Source organism: Salvelinus sp. IW2-2015, unplaced genomic scaffold (assembly GCF_002910315.2).
Source record: "Salvelinus sp. IW2-2015 unplaced genomic scaffold, ASM291031v2 Un_scaffold2683, whole genome shotgun sequence".
In the NCBI taxonomy this organism is placed as follows: domain Eukaryota; kingdom Metazoa; phylum Chordata; class Actinopteri; order Salmoniformes; family Salmonidae; genus Salvelinus; species Salvelinus sp. IW2-2015.
In genome coordinates, this window is record NW_019943989.1 from 71,638 (window position 1) to 92,172 (window position 20,535).

Below are 20,535 nucleotides of genomic sequence, written 5' to 3' on the forward strand. Positions count from 1 at the left end.
TATGCCTGGTCCCAGATCTGTTGTTCTCCTCTTCTATAGCCTGGTCCAGATCTGTTGTCTCCTTCTATAGCCTGGTCCCAGATCTGTTGTCTCCTCTTTCTATAGCCTGGTCCAGATCTGTTGTCCCTTCTATAGCCTGGTCCCAGATCTGTTGCTCCTCTTCTATAGCCTGTCCCAGATCTGTTGTCTCCTCCTTCTGAGCCTGTCCCAGATCTGTTGTCTCCTCCTTCTATAGCCTGGTCCCAGATCTGTTGTCTCTTCCTTCTATAGCCTGGTCCCAGATCTGTTGCTCCTCCTTCTGTAGCCACGGTCCCAGATCTGTTGTCTCCTCCTTCTGTAGCCAGGTCCCAGATTGTTGTCTCCTTCTATGCCTGGTCCAGATCTGTTGTCCCTCCTTCTGACCAGGTCCCAGATCTGTTGTCTCCTTCTATAGCCTGGTCCCAGATTTGTTGTCTCCTCCTTCTGTAGCCTGGTCCCAGATCTGTTGTCTCTTCCTTCTATAGCCTGGTCCCAGATCTGTTGTCTCTTCTTCTATAGCCTGGTCCCAGATCTATTGTCTCCTCCTTCTATAGCCTGGTCCCAGATCTATTGTCTCTTCTTCTATAGCCTGGTCCCAGATCTGTTGTCTCCTTCTATAGCTGGTCCCAGATCTGTTGTCTCCCCTTCTATAGCCTGGTCCAGATCTGTTGTCTCTTCCTTACTATAGCCTGGTCCCAGATCTGTTGTCTCCTCCTTCTGTAGCCTGGTCCCAGATCTGTTGTCTCTTCCTTCTATAGCCTGGTCCCAGATCTGTTGTCTCCTTCTGTAGCCTGGTCCCAGATCTGTTGTTGTCTCCTCCTTCTYTAGCCTGGTCCCAGATCTGTTTGTGCTCTTGCCTACCCTACTCCTGTCCCTATCAAGAGAAACTATTTGGTGGCACAAACTGGCATCAGGCTACTATAAATCAGGCTACTATAAATCAGGCTACTATAAATCAGGCTACTATAAATCAGGCTACTATAAATCAGGCTTTTCATTAGAATGTATAGTGATGACAGTTACACTGTCATGGTGTAAAGTACGAGAGATATGTTTATATCTGTCTGGACTATGTCACTATGTCCCTGAAAGAGAGATGTTATTTTTAAATGTTTCCAGGTTCACATTGAGGCTGGCTTTATTTGTTAATGTAATGAACAGTTTTATAATTTTCTGTTAATCTAATCCAGGTAGTGTGCATTACTTACACATTAACAGCAGTGAGCGAATTGTTTTATGTAAAAAGGGAAATGTATCGCTTTATCTACTTTAGTATTGTTTGCAAAGGGGGGGAAAACAAAATGATGTGACTTTCAAACAATTATGACTTTGAACAGACAGCTTGATGCTGTTTGGAAAACCCATATGGAGCCATTCATTTAATCCTAATAAAGGCCCGATGCTGCCACCTAGTGAATGTTTAGCAGTCCTGCAGCTCATCCAATCGCTGTAAAAGAGGGGGTGGATTAAGGGTGTGCGTATAAGTCCTTTTTTATTTTGTCATAATTAGAACCCTATTCCCTAAGTAGTGCACTACTTTTGACCAGAGCCCTATGTAGAGAATAGGGTGTCATTTGGGACTCGAATCATGGTTGATGTTTAACATTTACGTTCCATATGTCTGTATTATCTGTATATAGGTGTGTGTCGTCACCCTGCTGACTTGTATGAAGCAAAAATAAGTACATTTATATTATCCTACGAATGCCAATAAAGAGAGAGCTCAGGGCAGCAGCACTTCAAGTAATGTGTGTTTCATGATGATCAGGGTTTTGTTGGCTTGGGGTGCACCAGCGTGAATCATTGTCATGTAAATTTCAGACTGTTCGAGCGTTTCCTTGGAAACGAGCCTGGAGTTGGGACACCCAACTGGGTCCTAGCCAGCCGCTGYGTTGGAGCCAATTGCTATATAGGTTATATAATCATACTGTATATAGGCCTATATTTGGCCCAGGCTATTGGGACACTGATTGTCCGTTCACTTGAGTATAGAATATCACCTCTCAAATGGCATTGATTGAGTTGATAAATGACTGTGTCGTTATAGCCTTTCTGGGTTTACACTTCTCTACACACTGTCCATGAAACAATTTATCAAGCTAGAATGAAAATAGATGAAATGTCAACCAAAAAAAGCTGCCCTGTCCATGTTCTGTTTCTATATCAACATTTGCACATAAAGGTGTTTTCCACTGCTATATCTTGCGTAATTAATTCTACAGACACAAAAAAAGATCCCACCAACTGTTGACATTTCCTGTTTCCGTAAGCCCCTGTCATGACTTCTTAATGCGTCAGTTCATTCATCTGCATTTAAATGGTTGGATGGAAACCTGGTTACTGCAGAGATTACAGTAATTCAGTGTACAGTCATTCCAACTCTTTTCAGTGCACTAGTATGTCTCTTGAGTGAGTTAACAGTATCTCTTCTGTTCCACAGTAAAGTTCATCGATCCAGTTTAATACTGTAGAAATTCAAGGTTTCATTTAATCAAAAGCTGAACAATATCAGGCCAAACACATTGGTCTAGTATTGTGTATGTCAAGTTACTATTTATTTATTTTGTTTCGCCTTTATTTAACCAGGTAGGCTAGTTGAGAACAAGTTCTCATTTACAACTGCGACCTGGCCAAGATAAAGCAAAGRAGTGTGACACAAACAACAGCGTTACACATGGAATAAACAAACATACAGTCAATAATACAATAGAAAAAGTCTATATACAGTGTGTGCAAATGAGGTAAGATTAGGGAGGTAAGGCAATAAATAGGCCATAGTGGTGAAATAATTACAATATAGCAATTAAACACTGGAGTGATAGATGTGTGCAAGTAGATATACTGGGGTGCAAAGGAGCAAAATAAACAGTATGGGGATGAGGTAGTTGGATGGGCTATTTACAGATGTGCTATGCACAGGTGCAGTGATCTGTGAGCTGCTCTGACAGCTGGTGCTTAAAGCTAGTGAGGGAGATATGAGTCTCCAGCTTCAGTGATTTTTGCAGTTCGTTCCAGTCATTGGCACCAGAGAACTGGGAGGAAAGGCGGCCAAAGGGGGAATTGGCTTTGAGGGTGACAAGTGAAATATACCTGCTGGAGCAAGTGCTACGAGTGGGTGCTGCTATGGTGACCAGTGAGCTGAGATACGGCGGGGCTTTACCTAGCAGAGACTTATAGATGACCTGGAGCCAGTGGGTTTGGTGACGAATATAAAGCAAGGGCCAGCCAACAAGAGCATACAGGTCGCGTTGGTGGGTAGTATATGGGGCTTTGGTGACAATGGATGGCACTGTGATAGACTGCATCCAATTTGCTGAGTGAGTGTTGGAGGCTATTTTGTGAATGACATCACCGAAGTTAAGGATCGGTAGGATAGTCAGTTTTACGAGGGTATGTTTGGCAGCATGAGTGAAGGATGCTTTGTTGCAAAATAGGATGCCGATTCTAGATTTAACTTTGGATTGGAGATGCTTAATGTGAGTCTGGGAGGAGAGTTTACAGTCTAACCAGACACCTAGGTATTTGTAGTTGTCCACATATTCTAAGTCAGAACCGTCCAGAGTAGTGATGCTGGACGGGCGGGCAGGTGCGGGCAGTGATCGATTGAAGAGCGTGTATTTAGTTTTACTTGCATTTAAGAGCAGTTGGAGGCCACGGAAGGAGAATTGTATGGCATTGAAGCTCGTCTGGAGGTTAGTTAACACAGTGTCCAAAGAAGGGCCAGAAGTATACAGAATGGTGTCGTCTGCGTAGAGGTGGATCAGAGAATCACCAGCAGCAAGAGCAACATCATTGATGTATTCAGAGAAAAGAGTCGGCCCGAGAATTGAACCCTGTGGCACCCCCATAGAGACTGCCAGAGGTCCYGACAACAGGCCCTCCGATTTGACACACTGAACTCTGTCTGAGAAGTAGTTGGTGAACCAGGCGAGGCAGTCATTTGAGAAACCAAGGCTGTTGAGTCTGCCYATAAGAATGTGGTGATTGACAGAGTCGAAAGACTTAGCCAGGTCGATGAATACAGCTGCACAGTATTGTCTCTTATCGATGGCGGTTATGATATCGTTTAGGACCTTGAGCGTGGCTGAGGTGCACCCATGACCAGCTAATTGCATAGCAGAGAAGGTGCGGTGGGATTCGAAATGGTCGGTGATCTGTTTGTTAACTTGGCTTTCGAAGACCTTAGAAAGGCAGGGTAGGATAGATATAGGTCTGTAGCAGTTTGGGTCTAGAGTGTCTCCCCCTTTGAAGAGGGGGATGACCGCGGCAGCTTTCCAATCTTTGGGGATCTCAGACGATACGAAAGAGAGGTTGAACAGGCTAGTAATATGGGTTGCAACAATTTCGGCAGATAATTTTAGAAAGAGAGGGTCCAGATTGTCTAGCCCGGCTGATTTGTAGGGGTCCAGATTGTCTAGCCCAGCTGATTTGTAGGGTCCAGATTGTCTAGCCCAGCTGATTTGTAGGGTCCAGATTGTCTAGCCCAGCTGATTTGTAGGGTCCAGATTGTCTAGCCCAGCTGATTTGTAGGGTCCAGATTGTCTAGCCCGGCTGATTTGTAGGGGTCCATATTTTGCAGCTCTTTCAGCACATCAGCTATCTGGATTTGGGTGAAGGAGAAATGGGGAGGCTTGGGCAAGTTGCTGTGGGGGGTGCAGGGCTGTTGACCCGGGGTAGGTGGAAAGGTGGAAAGCATGGCCAGCCGTAGAAAAATGCTTATTGAAATTCTCAATTATCTTTATCGGTGGTGACAGTGTTTCCTAGCCTCAGTGCAGTGGGCAACTGGGAGGAGGTGCTCTTATTCTCCATGGACTTTACAGTGTCCCAGAACTTTTTTGAGTTTGTGTTACAGGATGCACATTTCTGTTTGAAAAAGGTAGCCTTAGCTTTCCTAACTGCCTGTGTATATTGGTTCCTAACTTCCCTGAAAAATTGCATATCACAGGGGCTATTCGATGCTAATGCAGTACGCCACAGGATGTTTTTGTGCTGGTCAAGGACAGTCATGTCTGGAGTGAACCAAGAGCTATATCTGTTCCTGGTTCTTAAATTATACTTTTGTACCAGATATATTTTCAAGAATTGGACCAGGCTAAAGGTGAATGCCATCAGGTAGAACAAGTGTGGCATCAATGTGCTGCTCATGTACAGGTAACTGCCAAAATAAAGGGAACATTTGAGTAAATGAGGGATACAAAGTATATTGAAAGCAGGTGCTTCCACACAGGTGTGGTTCCTGAGTTAATTAAGCAATTAACATCCCATCATGCTTAGGGGTCATCTATAAAAATGCCCCCTTTCCCAAATATTTTTTACTACCTTGGCTAAAAGAAGAGAGCTCAGTGATAAAGTGAGTGTTCTTCCCCCACCTCCAGTCCGTATGCTAGGTTCAGGTATGCTAGGTTCAGGTATGCTAGGTTCAGGTATGCTAGGTTCAGGTATGCTAGGTTCAGGTATGCTAGGTTCAGGTATGCTAGGTTCAGGTTTGCTAGGTTCAGGTTTGCTCGACTTGCCTCAAGAAAACGTTTTGTGTGAGCGAACAGCCGAAACATCAAATTATGTCAAAATATATGCGCAAACTGTTTAGACTGGGAGTGTGTCTGTCTGTCACCAGATCTCAACCCAGTTGAACACTTGTGGGAGATTCTGGAACATTGCATTGAGACGGCGTTTTCCACCACCATCAACAAAACACCAAATTATGGACGTTCTTGTGGAAGAATAGATTTGCATCCCTCCTATAGAGTTCCAGACACTTATAGAATCTATGCCAAGGTGCATTGAAGCTGTTCTGGCGGGATTGTGGTGGCCCAAACGAGACTTAAGACTACTTTTACCATGGCCCATAGTGCACTATATAGGCAATAGGGTGCCATTACTTCCTTCTATATCGAGAGGACTCGTGATATCTCCAGGAGTAAGTATAATTGTGTTGTCGATCTGTTGTGTCTCGGACTGTCTTGATCTGTTGTGGTCTAGTACTGTCTTGTGGTCTAGGACTGTCTWGTTGTCTATCTGTTGTGGTCCTAGRTAGCAAAAAGACAGTCCGAGACCATCTACTTTAAGTGCTTCCTGTCTTCCCAGTAGCCTACTTAATGTGTGAACTGCTTCCTGTCTTCCCAGTAGGCTACTTGATGTGTGAACTGCTTCCTGTCTTCCCAGTAGCCTACTTAATGTGTGAACTGCTTCCTGTCTTCCCAGTAGCCTTCTTAATGTGTGAACTGCTTCTGTCTTCCCAGTAGCCTACTTAATGTGTGAACTGCTTCCTGTCTTCCCAGTAGCCTACTTGATGTGTGAACGTGCTTCCTGTCTTCCCAGTAGCCTACTTAATGTGTGAACTGCTTCCTGTCTTCCCAGTAGCCTACTTAATGTGTGAACTGCTTCCTGTCTTCCCAGTAGCCTACTTAATGTGTGAACTGCTTCCTGTCTTCCCAGTAGCCTACTTAATGTGTGAACTGCTTCCTGTCTTCCCAGTAGCCTACTTGATGTGTGAACTGCTTCCTGTCTTCCCAGTAGCTACTTAATGTGTGAACTGCTTCCTGTCTTCCCAATAGCCTACTTAATGTGTGAACTGCTTCCTGTCTTCCAGCAGCCTACTAATTGTGAACTGCTTCCTGTCTTCCCAGTAGCCTACTTAATGTGTGAACTGCTTCCTGTCTTCCCAGTAGCCTACTTAATGTGTGAACTGCTTCCTGTCTTCCCAGTGACTACTTGAATGTGTGAACTGCTTCCTGTCTTCCCAGTAGCCACTTAATGTGTGAACTGCTTCCTGTCTTCCAGTAGCTATTACTTATGTGTGAACTGCTTCCTGTCTTCCAGTAGCCTACTTAATGTGTGAACTGCTTCTGTCTTCCCAAGTAGCCTACTTAATGTGTGAACTGCTTCCTGTCTTCCCAGCAGCCTACTTAATGTGTGAACTGCTTCCTGTCTTCTCCAGTAGCCTACTTAATGTGTGAACTGCTTCCTGCTCATCATTTTCAGATAGTTGTTGTCACATCAACCAGGATTAAGAGGCGGGGCGATTTGTGACTTGTTTTGGTAATCAGAGGCTGTATTGGAGGGGGAGGGGTTTCTCATCTCCTAGGCAATCATCGATTAGTACACGGCGGTGTACTCTTCACCTCTGCTAGGTAATTTAGCGTTAGTTCTTCAGTCTCCCCTGGTTTCGCAGGGTTCAGCTGTAAGCGACGGTCGTGTCAGTTTTGTTGCAAAACTAAGACCGACGCCGAAACAGACTGTTCTGCGGAATTGTGGTCGAGAAGGAAAGAGAGGAAGTCTCCACTCTCTCACTTGAGTATCTTACCTAGTTATTTACAGATCTTGTTTTGCTCTTTTGTAGCTTTGTAAACTGTGTGTTTTTCTATACCTGTTCACACCTCTCCCTGTAGGCTTTACAGACGCTCCCCACCCCTTGGCTGCAACCCTTCTAATTTAGTGTACCCTGCGCGCACAACCTGGGTCTCTGGCAGCGCTTTGAACTGCCGATCTGTGGTCAAGAACGCTGAGTTCATCTCAGCCGATGTTGACTTTCAGTCCTTTGACTTTTTGGCCCTGACGGAGACATGTCACCCCATAGAACACTGCTACTCCAGCTGCTCTGTCTTCATCTGACTGTTCTTTCATGATGGCTCATCATTCGTCGTTCTTGGCGACTTCAACCCCCCCGACGTCTGCCTATGATTAATTTCTTTCCAACTCTCTCTTTCCCCTCCTTGCCTCTTTTGACCTCAGCCTTTTTTAATCATCTCCCTCTCACAAGACAGGCAATACGCTTGACCTCTTCTTTACATGAGGCTGCTCGCCTACTGATTTCTCTGCAACCCCCCCCTCCAGGTCTCAGAACTATTTTGTTTCCTTTTCTGTTTCCCTCTCCTCCAACCCTAACCACTCAGTCCCTACCCCCTCCAGGTCTCCCTCTCCTCCAACCCTAACCACTCAGCATCTACCCAGATGGTCATGTGTCGTCGCAGTCTTTGTTCTCGCTCTCTCCCACTACTCTCTCTTCTATCCTATCATGTTTGCCGTCTGTTAAATCCTTCTCCCTCCTGATTCTGCCTCTTCGACCCTACTCTCCTCCCTTTCCGCATCCTATGACTCGCACGGTTCCCTTTCCTCCCGGCCCTCCCCTCCTGCTGAGTGACTCATTGCATGTTTACAGAACAGGGCTGCAGACAGCTGAGAGAAAATGAAAACTCAACTTCCGGAGGACCTATCATCCTTTCACTCCTCCTTCTCTACCTTCTCTTCCTCTGTATCTGCTGCTAAAGCCACTTTCTACCACTCTAAATGTTGAGCTTCTGCCTCTAACCATAGTGTGGTGGCAGGGATTTGTTCTGTAATGTTATGTCTTTCTACACCCTAACACAAGGCCATTGTGTTTCCGGGAATGGTTGCTTGTATTGACAAAACTGTTGTGTAAACAATATTTTATCACCTCCCACTATATAAGGGACATGTAACCATTTATTATTTGAAATCTGAGTTAGATCTCCCCTGCAGTAGCTTGATTAAAGATATTTCTGTTACATAATTAAATAGTCTCTGCCTTGATCTTTTGGATCGGTTTTTCCACAACATTAGGAAACTAATTTTTCCTCAACCCCCTCCCTCATCCCTCCGCGGACGACTTTGTCAACCACTTTGGGGAAAAGGTTGACGACATCCGCTACTTATTCACTCATCCTATTGTGTCCACTGGTCTCGCTCACACAGAACTACCCTACGCCTTGACCTCTTTCTCCCCTCTCTCTCTCCAGATGGCATCCTGCGACTAGTGAGGTCTGGCTGCCCGACAACCTGCCCACTCGACCCCCATCCCCTCCTCCCTTCTCCACACCATCTCTCGAGTCCTTCACCCATTCCTCACGTCCCTCGTCAACTCATCCCTGAGCACAAACTGGGTCCCTTCTGACTTCAAAATGACCCGAGTTGCTCCCCTCCTCAAGACACCAACACTCGACCCCACTGACGTCAAAAACTACAGACCGGTATCCCTTTCTTTTCTTTCCAAAACACTTGAGCGTGCTCTCTCTGATCAACTTTCTCGTTATCTCTCTCAGAACGATCTTCTTGACCCTAACCAGTCAGACTCTCTCCTCTGTTCTCATCCTCCTGGGTCTATCCTCTGTTCTAGATCTATCCGCTGCCTTCAACACCGTGAACCATCAAATCCTCCTCTCCTCCCTCTCAGGGCAGGGCGTATCAGGTTCTGCACACTCCTGGGTCACATCCTACCTGGCGGACCGCTCCTACCAGGTGACGTGGAGAGGATCTGTGCAGACACCACGTACTCTCACTACTGGTGTCCCCCCAGGGCTCGGTTCTAGGTCCTCTTCTCTATATACAACAAGTCACTAGGCTCCGTCATATCCTCACATGGTCTCTCCTAACATTGCTATGTGGATGACACGCAACTACTTTTCTCCCTCCCCCCCATTCTGAAACCCAGGTGGTGTTGGAGATTTTCCAGTCATCTGATGATTCTCAGTAACCTATTACTGTTATCTTTGAAGTAGAAAGAATAATCAATATAAGTTTAAATATTAGACATGTGTAAGCAGAATGAAGGCTGAAAGCCCATGTGAATGTACAAAGCTAGACCAACATCGTATTGACCATTGGACATGTAAAAAACAGAACGTAAGCAGAATCTGTGTAGATGAGYCGAGACAAGGTAAACTAACAAGACGTGACTGGTCTGGGCCATATCTGATCTTGTGAAGGTTACTGGACACGCACATGCATAAGTTAAGCATACATAGACAATCTAGACCTTTGGACAGGAACATTAGCTAAGGGGTATGTATGCATGTCATGGCCACCAATAGAATCTATGCCCCAATCTCTGAGCCAATTAGAGAATGGAAACTAAGTAAGACAACAAGATTTGTAAAATTGGGTGTTGACGTTATGTAAGTGTAAGACTGTATCAAAACCAAGCACTAAGAATAAAGATTCAGTTTCATGAACTAACTCGGCTTTGTTGCTCTCTGTGATAAAGTCAAATTGATTTCACAAGCTCTGGTATCTGAGAAGTATTTGAATCAATTTTTTTCCACAACAGTGGCGAAATGCATCTCTGCGTGCCTGGCAGATATCTCAGCTTGGATGTCGGCGCTCAACCTGGACAAGATGGAACTGCTCTTCCTCGCAAATAATGCAAATATTCCGGGTGACCGTTTGATTAATTAACCCGGAATATTTGTCTCCCCCCCCCCTTTTTGTACACTGTTAAATAAAGGTCAAATTTAAACATGCATATTTTTACATTGTAATTATTTATCAGCCGCTCTGATCTAGAGTGCCTTTACAGTTCATTCATATTCTACCCTCAAGCCTTATCTGACGTGACTATACATAGAAAATTAACAGCAAGAAGCAGCAGTGTACAAAAAAGGGGAGGGGGGGAAATGCAAATATTCCGGGTGGCTGTTTGATTAATTGTTCAGCAGTCAGATGAGGCTTGAGGGTAGAAGATGAAGACACTCTAGATTAGAGCGGCTGATAAATAATTACAATGTAAAATATGCATTTGTTTCAATTTTACCTTTATTTAAAGAGGCAAGTCAGTTAAGAACAATTTCTTATTTTTAATGATGACCTAGTGGGTTAATTCCCTTGTTCAGGGGCAGAGTGACAGTTATTTATATTTTTACCTTGTCAGGTCTGGGATTTGATCTTGCAACCTTTCGGTTACAAGACCAACACTCTAACCACTAGGCTATCTGCCTTTCATATGCGTGACGTGCGTATGAAATAATCACAATGAGGCCTTGAAATAAGTTATATTTGTCCCTTTTATTGTTACTTATCTGTATGAGACATAACTGTATGCAGCACATTGAAGTTCACAACTCATGTACGTTTTGTCCGACGTTGTTGCTTGGCAATAATATGCGTGCAGATTTTCAATGTTATGGACTGTATAACTTTTAGCCTTAAAATAAAGCAGTTTGTTTTCACAATGGATAAAACAATCCTAAAGAAATCAACCTTTATGGTCAGCATGTGCCCCTTTTTTTTAAATTCTTGCAAATATTTGTTCATCCTCGTCTCCTTATATCTTCCAAGCAGCAAGTATTTATTTGTGTTATGATGTAGCCTAATACATGGGTCCTCCATAAAGACTCCTAGTGGAAATTCCCCAAATTACTTGCTCTGTTAAATGCCGAGATGATGTTAATGAGGGTTATGATAATTCATGWCGATGATTTAAAAAAGTGAAAAGTTACAAATAAAAGCATAGTAGATCTCTCGGTAAACGCTCTGTTGACATCTACAACAACCCGCCCCCTATCCTCTCTCATGTAATGCAGTCCATTGTCAATTGGTGGTGGAGGGATTGGGGGGTGGGAGGGGAGGATGCTTGGACCTGAGGCAGCCAGTAGCACTAGCACGATGATGTAATCAACATTTCTTTCCTCCTCACTCATTGAGGGGGGGGTTCGATAAATCTGTCTCGGGCGCCCGTGTAGGRGTGTTTTGCACCGGGTGAAAATGAATTGTATTCGTTTTGGGAACCGGGTTGCCTCCCGGGCGTTGAGTCATACTGTGTTCAAAAACAACTGGCAACTCGGGAAAAATACGAGGTCAAATCATGACGTCAGTGATTTTCAGTTCGGAAAGTCTGACCTCTGGAAAGAGACAGAGTTCTGGAGTTGGTTGAATGTTCAAATCGATTTTTACCAGTTGGAGCTTGTTTTTTTTTTCAGTGGTGGAAAAAGTACACAATTGTTATACTTCAGTAAAAGTAAAGATACCTTAATAGAAAATGACTCAAGTWAAAGTAAAAGTCACCCAGTAAGATACTACTTGAGTAAAAGTCTAAAAGTATTTGGTTTTAAATATACTTAAGTATGAAAAGTAAAATAATAAATAATTTCAAGTTCCTTATATTAAGCAAACCAGGTGGCAACATTTTCGTGTTTTTATTTTATTTACGGAAAGCCAGGGACACACTCCAACACTCAGACATAAATGTATATAAATAGTAAAGTAAAGTACAGATACCCCAAAAAACGACTTCAGTAGTACTTCAAAGAGATTTCCGAGGTCCCAGTTGTATTCAACATGGCAATTTGGTCCCTTTCAAAGCCTGGGGCGAAGATGTCTCAAAACAAAAGTGAGGTAATGAGTAGTAATGAGTAGGATCTTGTATTTTCACATGCAAAAGTGGTTGCTTCTGATAAAAACGCTTTATTTGCCTTCCCAATGAAAACTWGTTAAAACATTCTAACATATTATTTTATTGAAAAGAGATGTATGTTTCTGGACGATGCACCATGCTGCCTTGTTGACAACATCACCAAGCAGTGCAGATTACTCCGCCCCCGAGTGGCGCAGCGCTCTAAAGGCACTGCATCTCGGTGCAAGAGGCGTCACTACAGTCCCTGGTTCGAATCCAGGCTGTATCACATCCAGCCGTGATTGGGAGTCCCATAGTGCGGGCGCATAATTGMCRCAGCGTCGTCCGGATTTGGCCGGGCTTGACCGTCATTGTAAATAAGAATTTGTTCTTATCTGACTTTCCTAGTAAAATAAAGGTTAAATAAAATTACAACAAATTATTGTTCTATTTGAGAAGGGTGCTCTACCCTCACCACTTTTGCCCGTTCACGTCACGGGCCATAGACCGGTTTCCCACCGCTCAACATAATCGAATCCACCCATTCCCATTCACAGAGAACCCGGCTCGTCCACAGGACGTTCCGCCAGCTGTGAGGCACGCACCACACGGTTCGGATGATGTCATTCACTTTCTTTTGAGCAGTTTTCACGAGACCGGAGGACACCGTTTTTTTTTTGTTGCGGTGAGAGATACGATTGGGTGGGGAGGAWATCTCATCGAACGGACAGAGACAGAGGACGGTAGCTGACTACCTACGGCAAAACGACACGACTCTCTCGATTTGTCTGTGTGATGAGGGCCACATCATGCACCACTGATACGGTCTACGCTGTTTGCTAGCTTTCACCACACAGCTGACAAGCCAAAAGTCAACCGTAAAACAATACGTGAATCTATAGCCAGCTAGCTTTTTATAGACTATCTATTTTTGCCTTACAGCCTTCCGTGGCCGCATTTGAGAGAAAAGTGAAATTAGGCGGCTCTCGACCTGGCTGACATTTCCGGATTCGAACACTCGCATATTCATCCTCCCAGCGGTGTTGTTTTAGCATCTCAATATACACGCAATTCGTCGCTATTAATGTGACAACGGAGGCAAGCAAAGTGAAACTAACGGTAACCATCATTTGGTTTCCAGAGGACCTATTTTTCTTGCTTTGGGAATAGAAATGGYCCGTGTTCAACAGTTCTGTAACTGTCTAGCTCGAGCTAGCTACTGTAGCAAGCTATCTCCGGTCGGGATCTAGTACCGTTATGTGCGTGCCTGTGGTCTTTACAGACAAAAAGCGAAACATTCGCCGTTCACGTTTCGCTGCCTTGATATTTGATATAGTAATTTTTTCAACATCTACAATCGAGATACCCTTGGCTTTGGAACGGGTACAATTCTTGGACCGATTTTTTTGTTTTGGCTGAGGCATGACAGARATTCGATCCATCCTTCTATCCCGGTGCTCCATCCAATACGGCGCAGTGTGAGTAGCCCATCCGGGAAGCGCACATCCGGGAAGCGCGTCCTATATGCACCTCTGGGGCGTCGGGGGGCTGAAGGTGCTACTATAACTGGAGCGGGAGGACGCTGCCTTCCCATCTCAGCATTAAACCATGGCCAATGAACCTGTTATCCTTAATGTGTATGATATGGTAAGATTGTGTGTTGGACGTTTTCTGTGCATGGGAATCAATGTAACATACTAGCCTACTTTCCTACTATTCATTCACACACACACACACCCATCTATCTCTATCTATCTATCTATCTATCTATACACACCACACCACACACACACACAACACACACACCAACATCAACACACACACCACACACACACACACACACACTACACACACACACACAGAGAGATGGATATGAAGTCCCATGGTAACAACCAGCCAGGTGCAGTGTTGGCCCCTCTCCTCCCTTCAGATATCTCTCAGGCAGCAGTCACAGATGAGGATGTCTGAAAGTAACTCTGCTCAAACCACCTGATTATATACCACTGTTTTTTAAAATGTTTTATTTATTTACTAGGCAAGTCAGTTATGAAACAAATTCTATTTTTCAATAACGGCCTAGGAACGTGGGTTAACTGCCTTTGTTCAGGGGCAGAACGAAGACCCCCAACCCACCTGATTTGTACCACTCTGGTCGGAAGCAACAGCGCCGGACGAACGTAGCTACTGCTCTGTGGCGATGAAGGGATGCTGGACCAGAAATCGTCCCAGGCATTTCAAATACACTGGCCCAGTTGCTTTCCCTAGAAGCTCCATTATTAGCATGAACGCTAGCAAAAACCAAATGCATGTTTTTCAACCATTCGCTGCCCACACACCGCCATCCTAGCATCACTACTCTCGGACGGTTCTAACCTAGAAATACGTGGACAACTACAAATACCTAGGTGTCTGGCTAGACTGTAAACTCTCCTTCCAGACTCATATCAACATCTCCAATCCAAAATCAAATCTATAATCGGCTTTCTATTTCGCAACAAAGCCTATCTTCACTCACGGCCGCCAAAACTTCACCCTACGTAAAACTAAAACCTTATGCCTACCGTCCTCATGAACTTTCCGGCGATTATCTGACAAAAAGTAGCGGTTTCTAATGCGTACTCTACTAACTAATGGTTTATCATAGACCAGTTCCGGTTTTTGTTACCTAAAGCACCTTCTATACCACCCACCCACGTGGACCCTTTTGTATGCTCATTAGTCGGGCTTTGGCCCTCGCTACATTTGGCTCGTCCGACCCACTGCTAGCGTTCCAGGTCATCTACACGTTATGCGTAGTATTCGCCTTATCTCAGGCTCACTGGTTCAGACATAACAACACCCACCGTAGCACGCGCTCCAGCGTTATCTCACTGTTCATGCCAATGCCAACAACTCCTTGGCCGCCTTCTTCCGTTCTTTTGACTGGAACGAATTGGCACAAATCGCTGAGCTGGCAGACTTACCATTTCCCCTCATAACTTTAAACATCAGTCTCTTATATCTGAGCTTACATGTCCATCTGTAAATGGCCCACCCAATCTTACCTGCCTCATCCCATTTCTTTTATTTACTTAACTGCTACTTTGTGCACACCAGATCCCTACATACACAACTATCATCTGCTCATCTATCACTTCAGTGGTATCTGCTAATTGTACTTTGCACTATGGCCTATTTATTGCCTACCTCCTTAATGCATTTGCACACACTGATAATAGACTTTTTTTGTTTTCTACTTGTTATTGACTGTCTGTTGTTTACTCCATTGATGTAACTCTTGTTGTTGTTTGTGTCACACTGCTTTTCTTTATCTTGGCTCAGCGCAGTGCAAATGAGAACTTTTCTAACTAGCTACTGGTTAAATATGAGGTGAAAATTCATTATAATTTTGCGTCAAAACACTATGTTGGTGCCCAGCTGGCTAAAGACTTAGCCATTCAGCCAGCCCATTTCCTGTCTAGGACCAGTCATGGCTGGAAACTACAGGGCAGCAAGTCTGCGTGCCACGCCCCAAAGCTTTGCCATGAACGACTCAGCCTGAATTATAGTCCGTTTGCACACAAATGCTTAACTGGCCCCGAGAAGGCTGGGGAGGGTTCAAAACGCGTTATGATGCCTATAGCAGTTGAGAAATCAGAGTACGCTGTCCCACCGATCAGATGCGTTACAGCAAAGACTGGCAGATCGCATCGAGAATGTAAGAGAAACAGACGCCGGGAGCCAGACGCAGGTTAGCCTTGGGATCCAGACGCATGTGGAAGCCAGACGCAGGGTTGGAGCAAACTGTCAGGGGATCCACCTCATGCGCGCACCAAGAGCATTGTAGTCAGCTGCAGGGTGATGTCAGACGAGGCGGAAGCCAGACATTCTTATCCGTACGGAACAGACTAGGGGACCAGACGCAGGGGAATCCGCTTAGCGGAGGAGCCGATCAGTGGAGGATTCCAGACTTCAGTGGGAGCCAGATGCAGTGGGCAGGAATCCTACATAGGAGCCCAACGTCAGAGGTAATCAGACTCATTGAGTAATCCAGGACTCATGGTTGAAGCAGACGCAGTGAGACTTCTCCTACGACTCATGATGAGCCAGACTCATGTTTGTGGAATTCAGAACTGCAGTGGTGGTCGATGTCATGTGGGTGAATCCGAACGTCAGTTGGGAGCCAGAGCAGGGAATGTCCAGACTCAGTTGGGTGAAGCAGGACGCAGGAGATTCAGAGCGCCAGGATCCAACAGAGACGCCAGACGCATGGGTGGAATCCATATTAGGGGGATGGCCGACCGCATTGTGGTGAGCCAGGAGTCAGGGGGTAAGCAGCGAATCCAGCACGACGCGAATCCAGACCACCACAAGAACCCAAGCAACCACCAACCAAACTCAAGAGGGCCACCGAATCGACAGACAGCCATACCAACTGGTCGACGGCAGGATCGACCAGAATCCATCGCACAGCCAAACTGACGGACACAAGCGGCAACAGAACAAGGGCCAGCCAAATCCGCGACCCGACCAGCAGGATATGCCAGGACAACAAGCCGACCAACGACCCAACCCGACACCAAAACAAGGCCAGCCCAGCCCCGGACAAAAGGACACCCGCCAACACACAGAACACGCCGCAAACACGAGAGCACGACGCCCAAAAAAGAGCACCAAAGCCACAAAAGCCGCGCAAAACCAAAAAAAAACGGACAACCAGCAACCAACACAAAACACGCTGATTCAAAAGCGACGCACAAGCAGACGCCCCAGAACGACAGGAGGGAGATCAGAACAGACTCCCAGGCCGAGAGACGTACAAAACAGACCGCTGATGCCCAAAAACAGCGGCATGGGATCAGACGCCAAAGACGTACGAACAACAGACCGCAGCCCAGGAACGACGTACAAAAAACAGACGTGATGCCAGGAACACATGACCGGACATAAGGCCCCGAACGAAACCACTCCCATAAAAAACAAAGTGATTTTTTGGGGAAGACTTGCCCTGTCAGCCGTTTTAAAGCTCCCAAGTGCACCACTTTGGGAAAGAAGGGTAAAGATCTGCTACCTCTGGAAATGAGACTGTACTCCCTGAATGACTGTCTCTGAGATGACTGTACTCTGAAATGACTTGTAATCTGAATGACTGTACGTCTGAAATGACGCTGTCAGCTATGCAAATGACTGTACTCTGAATGACTGTACTGCTGAATGGACTGTCACTCCTCTCGAAATGACTGTACCTCTGCTGAATGACTTGTACTCTGAAATGACTGCTACTCTGAATGCACTTACTCTGAATGGCACTGGTACTGCTGAATGGACTGATACTCTCCTGAGATAATGACTGGTACTCCTGAGATGAACTGCTCTCCTGAATGACTCATACTCTGAGATGACCTGGCACCTCTGAACTGGCACTGTACTCTGAAGATGACTGTACCTCTGAATGACTGCTACCCGTCTTCTGAATGACTTGTCTCAATAGATGCACCTGTACATCTGAAGAATGTAGCTTCTCTGCAATGCTGCTACTCTGGAAATGAACTGATGTACTTCTGGAATTTAGACTGTAATCTCTGAGATGACTAGTAATCTTCAGATGACTGTGAAAATCTTCCTGAATGACGTGTCACTCTGAATGACTGTACTGCTGAATGAGTTGTAATCTAGATAGGACTGTACTCCTGATTCATGACTGTAAGATCTGATGACTGTACTCTCTGAATGACTGTACTCTGAAATGAGACTATTAGCTCTGAAGTACTGTACTCTGAATGCTGTACTCTCCTGATTGACTGTACTCAGACATGGACCTGTAAACTCTGAATGACTATACTCCTGATAATCAAGAAACTGCACTCTGAAGATTGCACTGTACTCTGAATGACCATGCTACTCTGCAATGGACTGTTACGCTCTGACAATGGGACTGTATCTGAATGCGTGTACTCTGATATGGAATGTACTCTCTGAATGGCTGTACTGCTGAAGACCCTGATATCTGAATGACATAGGTATCCTCTGACATGACTGTAGATCTACTGACATGACTTGTAACTTCAGAATGCTGTATCTCCGAGCGACTGCTACTATGACATGATGTATCTGAGAGCTGTCGAATCTGAGATGACCTGTTACTCTGAATGACTCTGTACTCTGCGATTGACTGTAATCCTGACGCTGCGCAATGACATGCTGTAAGTTCCTGGCATTCGAGCACTTGATCGGTACTTCCTGAAGTGATGTATATCTGCAGACTGTTATGCTGTCTGATACTTGGACTGTTCAGATCTGATATGATCTGATCTGATGACTAGTTTAATCTTCTGACCTAAGACTGTATTGACTCCTGACTCGTTTCTACTGATGACTGTACGCTTGAATGACATTTTTGCAAATGACTGTTAAATTTGCCTGACATGACTTGTAATTTCTGCCATGCACTGAATCTGAATGACTGTAATCTTTGCATGACTGGTACTCCTGAATGACTGTACTTCTGGATGACTGTAAATCTCTGCAGATGCTGAGTCAATTGATGGAGCTTTAAATTGATTGACTGTTCAACTCTGGCATGACTTGTAATCTCGGAATGGAACTTAATCTTGCCCTCATTGACTGTGTCTGAATGACTGTACATCTGAATGACTGTAGCTCTTGAAATGATGTATCTGTGACGTGTATCCTGACTGCGTGTATCTGAACGACATGTAATTTATGAATGACTGTACATTTCTGGATGATCTGCTATCTGGAATGCACTGTATATGAATGACCTGTACTCTGATGCTCTAATCTGGCTGAATGCTGACTGTAATCTCTGCATTGATGTTACTCTCTGACATGAGGCTGGACGTCTCTGAACTGACGTCTACTTCTGAATGACTGTCTCTCTGAATGACCATGTATCTCTGATGACTGTTTACTCTGACATGACTGTAGCTCTCTGAGATGACATGTTACTTCTTGAATGACTGTACTCTTGAAGACTGTATCTCTGATAACTGTCATCTCTGAATGACTGTAATCTCTGATGACTGTAATCTTGAATGGACAGTAATCTGAATGACTGTACTCTGAATGACTGAGTATTTCTGATGCATGTACTCTGAATGATGTACTCTGAATGACGTACTCTGACGCATGACATGGAATCTCAGGATGACTGTAATCTGTGGATGCCCGTGTAATTCCTGAATGCTCAGTAGTCTCTGAATGACCTGTCTCTGATGACTGTCTCTGATGACTGTACCGTATGAATGCTGTAAATTCTGAACTGACTAAGTCTCTGAATGCTGATTAATCTCTGACATGATGTACTCTTTGACATGACTGGTAATCTATGATTACATGTCTCTGAAGACTTACTCTGAATGCTGTAGAAATCTCTCGAATGACTTGTAATCTAAGAATGACTGTATCTCTGATGACTGTCTCTGAATGGACTGTTACTCTGAAATGGATTCTTGGTGACGTATCTTCTGTGGACACTGTACTCTGAATGATGTAATCTCTGATGCTTGTACTCTGCATGATTTGTACTCTGATGCTGTATATCTGAAGACGTGTAATCTTTGCTGATGCTTCTGAATGACTCTGTATCTGCTGAATATCTCTCTGAGATGCAGTATTCGAAGACGTGTATTCTTGAATGACTGTGATCTCTGGCATGTGATTCGTGCTGTACTCTGATGCTATCTCTTGATTGACATTACTGATGATGTATTCTCGAATGGACTCTTTACTCTCTGTGATGTATTTGAGTGACTGTATCTGAATGACCTGTACTTGATGATTATTCTGAATGATGTAAATTGAATGACTGTTACTCGATGGTTCTCGGAAGACTTATTGAATGATGCAATTCGATGGACTGTATTGCATGACTGAATCTCTCGAATGAGACTTTCTGTGGCTGTTTTGAAATGCTGTCATCTCTGACGGACTAATCTCCTGAATGATATCTTCCTGTGCCCGTCTCGAAGTGATGTAATCTCTGAAGACGTACTCTCTGATGATGGTAATCTTGAATGACTGTTCTGAATAGCTGTGAATCTCTGAGACTGACTCTGATGACTGTACTCTGATGACTGATACTTGAAGTACCCTGTATCTCGGGATGACTGGAATCTCTGCTGGACTGTAATCTCGATGACTGTAATCTCTCTGAAGACTGTACTCTGACATGACTGTACTCTGATGCCTGTCCTTTGAATGACTGACTCATGAATGACTGTATCTCCCCTGAATGACTGTACTTGACATGACTGTATGTGAATGACCTGTACGTGCATGGCGTGTACTTGAATGACGTTTGATGCTGTAAATCTTGATGACTGTAATTTTTGAATGAGGCTCTGATTGGGACTTGTGCGTGAAGGAACTGTACTCTAACATTCTTCCAACCC

At 44.6% G+C, this 20,535-nt stretch overlaps 2 long non-coding RNA genes across 3 annotated transcripts; both read left to right on the forward strand.

The window, feature by feature from the left end:
* The first annotated feature begins 668 nt into the window (after positions 1–668).
* LOC139025443 (uncharacterized) lies at positions 669–1,761 on the forward strand. Its single transcript, XR_011477025.1, has 2 exons — positions 669–932; positions 963–1,761. It is a non-coding gene; the product is annotated as an uncharacterized lncRNA (long non-coding RNA).
* Positions 1,762–5,295: 3,534 nt separating this feature from the next.
* Positions 5,296–10,417, forward strand: LOC139025442 (uncharacterized). Of its 2 annotated transcripts, XR_011477024.1 has the most exons (5): positions 5,296–5,368; positions 5,633–5,935; positions 8,775–9,005; positions 9,152–9,273; positions 10,082–10,417. It is a non-coding gene; the product is annotated as an uncharacterized lncRNA (long non-coding RNA). The 2 variants fall into 2 exon arrangements; XR_011477023.1 differs by having other exon boundaries at positions 5,305–5,935.
* Positions 10,418–20,535: the final 10,118 nt, after the last annotated feature.